The sequence below is a fragment of the Grammomys surdaster genome, unplaced genomic scaffold, assembly GCF_004785775.1.
Source record: "Grammomys surdaster isolate TR1022 unplaced genomic scaffold, NIH_TR_1.0 170, whole genome shotgun sequence".
Taxonomy (NCBI): Eukaryota; Metazoa; Chordata; class Mammalia; order Rodentia; family Muridae; genus Grammomys; species Grammomys surdaster.
This window is the reverse complement of record NW_021604618.1, coordinates 4,484,519-4,494,916: the sequence shown is the minus strand read 5'-3', so window position 1 is coordinate 4,494,916 and position 10,398 is coordinate 4,484,519. Positions and strand designations below refer to the sequence as shown.

Below are 10,398 nucleotides of genomic sequence, written 5' to 3'. Positions count from 1 at the left end.
GGGGGGTAGGTGGGGGTTACATCCACAGAGAAGAAGGAGGAGGGGTAAGGGGATGGGGGGTTCCCGGGTGGGTGGGGGATGGGGTAAGGGGATAACATGAAATGTAAATAAAATATCCAATAAAAAAATGAAAAAATAAATAAAAAAAAAATAAACACAAATAGTCAAAGTAGAAGCAAGGCAATAAACAAAATTCTGTGAACACTCCCATGATCACTGTTTCTAAGGGCTTCTCAAGATGACCAAAATATCTGAGCCAACTTCCCTGTCCGAGTCCAAAGTCAGTTTCATGTTTGAAGCCTACTTCCTTGTTCTAGACTAAGCTAATATGCTCATAAACAAGCACCAAGGAAACCAGGAATGTTAAACACACAAGGTTATCTCTTCAAAAGGAGTGATGTATTCCCTGTTTTCTACTCAGAAGGATGGGAATAGTTGTGGTTCATAGTCTAGTGATCTCTGCACTATCTGTATGGCTACACCACACCTGGCTCCCAAAGACTCTTATGTTTATTTCAATCATCCATAGCATTATCCTTTCTCAGACCCTTATCATTAGCTCTCTACTTTGAGTCTGCTTCCCAAGTTAAGTTATAGAACTTATCTCTATGGAAGATGTCATTTATACCTTACAAATTTCTATGTAATTATGTCTTAAGCTTTGTTGTATACACAAGACTGAGTTTAATATTACCCTAAATCTTTTTTCCTATTTGTACTGTGCTTAAATATGCCTGAAATAAACTACCCAGTGTCAGACTCTTGAAGTTTGAACCAACACTGGCTATTGAGTTGTGCTGAAAAAAAAAAAAAAGAAAAAAAAAGAAACTGAAAATCTCTCCCCATTTAAACTCCTTATTAATTGAAATCATGTAGGACATTTATCATAATTATTACAGTTAATATTGAATTGTACCTTATGTAATTTAATAAAAGAAAGGTTAGTTTAAATTTTCCAAAACAAAGTAATGATAATTGGATAAGGTAATGTATTTGTAGTTTGCTTAGTTTACGAATCTCATAATATGCCCCTATATTATAATATCATATTTAATTCTATAAACTGACATAAAATAAATAAAATTTATTATTGAAAAAATATTATATATGCATAGTATTCTATCCCATTACATAAAATGATTTCTTTCTAGCCAGAATTAAGCTGACTCAGATCTGAATTAAGCTGAATTAGATTCTTTCCTAAAGTTTCTAAAGTTAAATTTTCAAATCACATTTGTGTCTTTACTCATTTGTGTGTATGTATGTGTAGTTCTGTGTATATTTATGTATGAATGTATGTATGTATGTATGTATGCATGTGTGAGTGTTTGTGTTACGTATATGAAAGAGAATTTAATGGTATTTGTGAGGAGGTCAGAAGGTAAGATGTAGGGGCTCAATTTTTTTTTCCCTTCAACATGTGGATGCCCACGGTTAAACTCAAATTCTCAAGCTTGTGATACAAATGTCTTTCTCAGTGAAACATCTCACTAACCTTATGTTCCACATTTTTGGTGAGATAGTGACATTTATAATGTAACCAATATGTTTCCATTTGAACAAGATTAATTATTTTCAATATTTCCTTTGTTATAATCTCCAACATGTTCAATTATTTTAAAAACATACATACATACATACAGTTGTCATGGAAATGCTGGAGCTTAAGTTGAATGTTTCTGAAATAATGTATTATTTTCTTCAAAACATGCTTTGTTTCTGGGTAATATACTTACATACTTGAAATAAAGAAAGAATTCAGTGAATGAGGCTACCCTATAATCATATGAAGTATGTCACTGAAGCTTGGCCAGATTTACATGTAGGAATAATCTGAAGATTTTCATTGTAACACCATCAGATAAAAAATGTTCTTCACCATAATGTCAAATATAAATGATCTACAAAGTTAACTTACATGTAAAATTTTTGTGGATATCTTTGTATCAGTATTGTGTACATCTCAATACCAGTGATTCATACCTAATTAAGCCAAAGGGATCTTGAGAATTATATGTATTATTATCATACTAGGTAATTTTAAGTGTGATAAATGTTATAGCTGATCATCTCATACTCATTAATGAGTAATTACAGAATATGCAGGTCTGAACAGCTTACTAGTTTTCTACTGGTCCAATACTAAGTGAGCATGCGCACCAAGGCCAGTTACATTTCTTAGTTTGTGGCCACCCTTTTTAGCCTTTGAAATCAGTTGACAAGGTGAATCATTTCAAGGATACAATATCTCAGGTTTAAAACAGTTCTCCATAGATAAGAATCACAAGATCTGATTAAGCATATGGAGACAGTGCAATATATTCTTGTTATTTCATAATTATTAATTATATCCATAAGTTCCATTGTAGGTGGTTGCAAGATTTTCCAATGTGTAAAGCCACTTGCTGCCAAGACCTGCAACCTGTGTTAGCTTCTTCAGGACATACATGGTAGAATGAGGAAACTAACACTTCAGAGTACTTCACTGGTCTCCACATATGTGACATGGCACATGATTCTGCAAATACAGACACACACGTACACACACACACACACACACATGTGAGAGAGAGACACACACACAGAGACAGAGAGACAGAGACAGAGAAAATCTATGCAATAAAATTTTAAACAATTCACCAGTTATTGTATAAGATAATATGCAAATTCCACAAATTACAATTAGAGCTTATTTCTGCATGGAACAATTTAGCTTCTTTTTTCACAATATATGATTCTCAATTATCATAACTCATGACTCCCAAAATAAATTTAAAGGAGCTGAGTAACATTTTCTGATTGTAGATCTACTACAAAAGTTTTTACCAATATCCCTGCACTGAGAACCTCATGTTCTGATATGTGTGGTCTCAAACTGTACTTCCAAAGGGTGACACTAAGCCTACATCTAAACAAAAGCCTAGTTTCCTACTATCTGAAATCAAAAGAAAAATGGATTGTAACCTCAATAAAATGTAGACATCTAAAAACATGTAAACAATCAAAAAGATTTATGGAGGATACCAATCTACAAAGAACCACTAGTGCATAATTGTTGCAAGGAAGATAAATTGGGCTATCTATGCTAAAAAAAAATTAAAAATCTGTTACTGATTTCTCTGATATAAAATATGTGATTACATTAAAAAACAGGTATTAAATTTATATGATTAATTGGAGAAACAAATTCCATTCATTCTGCTTCTTGTTTGATTTAATCACATTTCACCTGCATATGTACAGACACATGTTAAATTTATATTTTAAAATATAAACCTGCAAAATGATTAATGCATGCATGTCACAGTAGCTCAACTTACAGCATAGTATAATGAACCATTAACAAAGTGTATAAATACAAAAATAACAACTATACTTCACATACTAAGGTCAGTTATCTTGTTCTTGGGTGAGTAAACAAGTAAAGAGGTAGCATGATTGAAATCCTAAGATGTTAGATAAAAGCTGAGGGCTAGAAACAGAACAGGAACCATGGAGCAGCCGAGGATAGGATCCTTCCAGTTTCCATCTGCACCCTGGAACTAAAGCCTTGGCACAGCTCTCAGTACCCAAATCCTGCACAAGGAGATCTGATCTCCCAGGAGTGCTGTCATTCTTAAGTTCACAGGTGAGACCACCACTTTGGCTCCAATAACTGGCCAAAGAGGTACCTGCCAGGAGTTCACAGGACACAACAACTGTGGAGCAACCAGGGACAGGATCCTTCAGATTTCCATCAGTGCCCTGGAGCTATTACTGTGGCACAGCTCTCCATACCCAAATCCTGCCCAGAAATAACTGATCTCTTAGGAGTGCTGATGCATCTAAGATCACAGCACCCTGAACCTCATTACTGCCCAGAGAGTGTTTGTTTCTCCCAGGAGTGCTGGCACACCAAAGATCACAGTGTCATGGGCTCAGAAGAGGGACAAGGTCCAGTCAGAGACAGCAAGACCAACTAACACCTGGGATAACTAGATGGTAAGAGGCAAACACAAGAACATAAACAACAAAAACCAAGGCAATTGGCATCATCAAAACCCAGTTCTCCCACCAGAGGAAGTCCTGGATACAACAACACACCAGAAAAGCAAGATTTAGATTTAAAAATTACATCTCATGTTAATAGTAGAGGACTATAAGACGGACATAAATAACTCCCTTAGAGAAATATAGGAGAACACAGTTAAACAGGTAGAAGACCTTAAAGAGGAAACACAAAGTTCCTTAAAGACTTAAAGGAAAATACAGCCAAACGTGAAGAAATTGAACAAAATCATCCAGGATTTAAAAATGGAAATAAAAACAATAAAAAAATCACAAAGGTAGATGACCGTGGAGATAGAAAACCTGGGAAAGAGATAAAGGAGTCATAGATGCAAGCAACACCAACAGAATACAAGATATAGAACAGAAAATCTCAGGTGCAGAAGATACCATAGAAAACACTGAGAAAACAGTCAAAAAATACAAAATGCACAAAGCTCCTAACCCAAAACATCCAGGAAATCCAGGACAAAATGAGCAGACCAAACCTAAGGATAGTAGGTATAGAAGAGAGCAAAGATTCCCAACTTAAAGGGCCAGTAAATACCTTCTACAAAATTATAGAAGAAAACTTCCCTAACCTAAGGAATGAGATGCCCATAATCACACAAGAAGCTTACAGAGTGCCAAACAGACTAGATAAAAAAAAAAAAGAAATACCTCCCATCACATAATAATCAAGACACAAAATGCACAAAACAAAGAAAGAATTTAAAAGCAGTAAGGGAAAAAGGCCAAATAACATATAAAGGCAAACCTATCAGAATTACGTCTGACTTCTCACCAGATACTACAAAAGCCAGAAGATTCTGGACAAGTATCATACAGACCCTAAGAGAACATAAATGCCAGCCCATGCTACTATACCCAGCAAAACTCTCAATTACCATAGACAGAGAAACCAAGATATTCCATGACAAAACCAAATTTACACAGTATCTTCCCACAAATCCAGCACTACAAAGCATAATAGCAGGAAAGCTCCAATACAAGGAGGGCAATCATACCCTAGAAAGAGCAAGAAAATAATGCTTTTCATCAAACCCAAAAGAAGATAACCACACAAATGATGTCTCCACTATTAGCAAAAATGACTGGAAGCAACAACACCCTCTCCTTAATATCTCTTAACATCAATGGACTCAGTTCCCCAATAAAAAGGCATAAGCTAACGGACTGGATACACAAACAGGACCCACCGTTTTGCTGCTTACAGGAAACCCACCTCAGTGACAAAGACAGACACTACCTTAGAGCAAAGGTTGGAAAACAATTTTTCAAGCAAATGGCCCTAAGAAACAAGATGGAGTAGCCATTCTAATATCGAATAAAATCGACTTTCAACTTAAAGCTATCAAAAAGGATAAGGAAGGACATTTCATACTTGTCAAAGGAAAAGTCAACCAACATGAACTCTCAATTCTGAATATCTATGCGCCAAATACAAGAGCATCGACTTTCAAAAAAAAATCTTACTAAAACTCAAAGCACACATTGCACCTCACACAATAATAATGGGAGACTTCAACACCTCATTCTCAGCAATGGATAGATCATGGAAACAGAAACTAAATAGAGATACAGTGAAACTAACAGAAGTTATGAACCAAATGGACTTAACAGATATCTATAGAACATTTCACCCTAAAGCAAAAGAATATACCTTTTTCTCAGCACCTCATGTTACCTTCTCCAAAATAGACCATATAATTGGGCACAAGACAGGCCTCAACAGATATAAAAAAAATTATAATTCCCTGCATCCTATCAGATCACCATGGTCTAAGGTTGGTCTTCAAAAATGACAAAGACAATGGAAAGACCACATTCACATGGAAACTGAACAACACCCTACTCCTTGATAATATGGCAAGCGAAGAAATAAAGAAAGAAATTAAACACTTTTTAGAATTTAATGAAAATGATGACACATCATACCAAAATCTATGGGATACAATGAAAGCAGTGCTAAGAGGAAAATGCATACAAAATGTGCCTACAAAAAGAAACTGGAGGGAGCATACACTAGCAGCTTGACAACACACATGAAAGACCTAGAACAAAAAGAAGCTAATACACCCAAGAGGAGAAGATGGCAGGAAATAATCAAACTCAGGGCTGAAATCAACCAAATAGAAACAAAAAGAACTATCCAAAGAATCAATAAAACCAGGAGCTGATTCTTTGAGAAAATCAACAAGATTGATAAACCCTTATCTAGACTACTCAGAGGGCAGAGAGACAGTATCCAAATTAATAAAATCAGAACTGAGAAGGGTGGCATAACAACAGAAACCGAGGAAAATAAAAAAAAAAATCATCAGATCCTACTACAAAAGCCTATACTCAACAAAATTGGAAAATTTGGATGAAATGGACAATTTTCTAGGCAAATATCAGTTACCAATGTTAAATCAGGACCAGATAAACCATCTAAACAGTCTCATAACCCCAAAAGAAATAGAAGCAGTCATTAAAATTTTCCCCACAAAGAAAAGTCCGGGACCAGACGGTTTTAGTGCAGAATTCTATCAGGCCTTCAAGGAAGACCTAATTCCAATTCTCTTCAAACTATTCCACAAAATGGAAACAGAAGGTACACTACCCAATTCATTCTATGAAGCCACAATTATGCTCATACCTAAACCACACAAAGACCCAACAAAGAGAGAGAACTTCAGACCAATCTCCCTTATGAACATCGATGCAAAAATACCCAATAAAACTCTAGCAAGCTGAATCCAAAAACACATCAAAACAATCATCCATCATGATTGAGTAGGTTTTATCCCAGGAATGCAGGGATGGTTCAATATTTGGAAATCCATCAATGTTATCCAGTATTTAAACATACTCAAATTAAAAAACCACATGATCATATCACTAGATGCTGAGAAAGCATTTGACAAAATTCAACATCCCTTCATGATAAAAGTCTTGGAAAGATCAGGAATTCAAGGTCCATACCTAAACATAATAAAAGAAATATACACCAAACCAATAGACAGCATCAAACTAAAGGGAGAGAAACTTGAAACAATCCCACTAAAATCAGGGACTAGGCAAGGCTGCCCACTCTCCCTCTACTTATTTAATATAGTATTGGAAGTCCTAGCCAGAGCAATTAGGAAACACAAGGAGGTCAAAGGGATACAAACTGGAAAGGAAGAAGTCAAAATCTCACTATGCAGATGATATGATAGCATACTTAAGTGACCCCAAAACTTCCACCAGAGCACTCCTAAACCTGATAAACAACTTTAGCAAAGTGGTTGGATATAAAATTAACTCAAGCAAATCAGTAGCCTTCCTCAACTCAAAAGATAAACTAGCTGAGAAAGAAATTAAGGAAATGACATCCTTCACAGTAGTCACAGATAATATAAAATACCTTGGTGTGAACCTAACCAAGCAAGTAAAAGACCTGTATGACAGGAACTTCATGACCCTGAAGAAAGAAATTGAAGCAGATCTCAGAAGATGGAAAGATTTCCCATGCTCATGGAATGGAAGGATTAATATAGTAAAAATGGCTATTTTGCCAAAAGCCATCTACAGATTTAATGCAATCCCCATCAAAATTCCCACTCAATCCTTCACAGAGATAGAAAGAGCAATCTTAAAATTCATTTGGAATAACAAAAAACCCAGGATAGTGAAAACTACTCTCAGCAATAAAAGAACTTCTGGGAGAATCACTATCCCTGACTTCAAGCTGTACTACAAAGCAATACTGGTAAAAACTGTGTGATATTGGAACAGAGACTAGCAGGAGGATCAATGGAATAGAATAGAAGACCCAGAAATGAACCCACATACCTATGGTTACTTGATCTTTGACAAAGGAGGTAAAAACATTGAGTGGAAAAAAGACAGCAGTTTCAACAAATGGTGCTGGTTCAACTGGAGGTCAGCATGTAGAAGAATGCAAACTGATCCATACTTATCTCCTTGTACAAAGGTCAATTTCAAGTGGATCAAGGATCTCCACCTAAAACCAGCCACACTGAAACTAATAGAGGAGAAACTGGGAAAAAGCCTGGAACACATAGGCACAGGAGAAAAGTTCCTGAACAGAACACCAATAGCCTGTGGTCTAAGACTAAGCATTGACAAATGGGACCTCATAAAACTGCAAAGCTTTTGTAAAGCAAAGGACACAGTCAATAGGACAAAGAGGCAACCAACAGATTGGGAAAAGATCTTTACCAACTCTACATTTGATAAAGGGCTAATATCCAAGGTATACAAAGAACTGAAGAAATTAGACTCTAGACAATCAAAGAATCCTATTTAAAAATGGAGCACAGAGCTGAACAAAGAATTCTCAACTGAGGAAGCTCAAATGGTTGAGAAGCACCTAAAGAAGTGTTCAGCATCCCTAGTCATCAGGGAAATGCAAATGAAAACAACCCTGAGATTCCACCTCACACCAGTCAGAATGGCTAAGATCAAAAACACAGGTGACAGAAGATGTTGGTGAGGATGTGGAGAAAGAGGAATACTCCTACACTGTTGATGAGGTTGTAAACTGGTACAACCACTATGGAAAGGAATCTGGCAGTATCTCAGAGAATTGAACATAGTGTTACCTGAGTACCCAGCTATACCACTGCTGGGCATATACCCAAAATATGTTTCAACATACAACATGCACACATGCTCTACCTTGTTCATATCAGCCTTATTTATAATAGCCAGAAGTTGGAAAGAACCCAGATGCCCTTCAACAGAAGAATGGATGCAGGAAATGTGGTACATTTATACAATGGAGTACTACTCAGCTATTAAAAACAATGAGTTCATGAAATTCTTAGGCAAATGGATGGAGCTGGAAAATATCATCTTGAGTGAGGTGACCCAATCTCAAAAGAACATACATGGTATGCACTTACTGATAAGTGGATATTAGCCCAAAAGCTCACGATATCTAAGAAACAACATACAGACCACATAAAACTCACATAGAAGAAGGAAGACCAACTTGTGGATGCTTTGGTCCTTTCTAGAAGGAGTATCAAAAGTTTCAACCAGAACTCCCAAAGTCTAAACCGCCAGCCAGAGAGCACAAAGGGAGGGACTCATGAACCTGTATAGGGAATTGAGGGTGACCTTGTCAGACTTCAGTGGAAGTGGAGGACCATGGTCCCTGAAAGTTTGGATCCTCTACTGTTTGGGAATTCAAGAGCAGGTAGAAGGGACTGGGAGGATGTTTGGAGCACACCCTCATAAAAATAGGAGGAGGGGGTATGGGATAAGGGGTTTTGGGGGAGAATGGGAGAGGAGATAACATTGAAAGGTAAATACATATAGTATTGAATAGGGAAAAAACACAGATAAAGGGTCAAAAAATAGAGGGAGAGAGTTTACTTATTTTAAATTATTTTCAAAAGTTTCAAGGAGTTGCTAATTGGCTAAGATCCTATTTTAAGCTATCCACAAAAGAATTTAAGTCTCTGTTCAATATTCTCAAGAGAGATGTAAATCCTAATTTTCCTCAACAATCAATTGACAAAAGAGAGGTAATCTCACAAAAAGTAGAAGAAGTTATTACTAATCGATATATTATATAGTCTGATTAGTTGTCGGTGGTGCTATAACAGTCCTTCAACAGAAGATTATTAATATAGATTTATCCTTAAATAGGGTCCTCATGACTCTCTGAGTGTGGAAAGAGCGACTGTTGGCGCTTCTGCTCTGATTTTACAAGAATTCTGAAAAGTTGGCTTTAAAAACAAAAGAGGGGAGCAGTAACCCACAGAAGGAGTCCCCCTAAATTATTCTCCATCATGCCTTGCTCACTTTTAACTCTCTAAAGCTGAAAGCTCATGGCAAATCTGCTGCTGACTGCCTCTGGCACCACTGAGACCAACAAAACTCTGCCACAGATATGGGGAAGGACCCTCTTACCCATAAAGGGAATGGCCCAGACCCAGTTCCCTTATGGGGCCAAGGATTGATATGCCTGTCTGACACCACAGAAGGCACAGCTAACCAGCTACCAAAAAGATTAATGAAATAAATAGATACCCGCACAAAGCCAGGCCCAACCATAAATAAGATGAATAACAATTTACATCCAGGGAAGAGAAATCTCCCTGAGAATTCCTTTCTTTTTCCTTTCTGGTAAAAATGAATCACCCGTGATATCTGCTGTTAGAAGTTCTAATCCAGATGCTGGCCTCTGAACTTATACTACTCAGACCTTTGAAGGGCCACTGACAAGAACATCAAACAGCTAGAGATTGACATCACTAATCTGAAGAAATCCCTTGTTTCACTGTCTGAAGAAACCTCCTAAAATTGCAAAGATTCTTATTGGACTTGATTTACTCTACTAAAATAGAAAAG

At 36.6% G+C, this 10,398-nt stretch overlaps 1 pseudogene; it reads left to right on the top strand.

Annotated features, from left to right (window-relative positions):
• LOC114620715 overlaps positions 1–10,398 on the top strand; it is a 111,571-nt pseudogene that overhangs the window by 35,398 nt on the left and 65,775 nt on the right.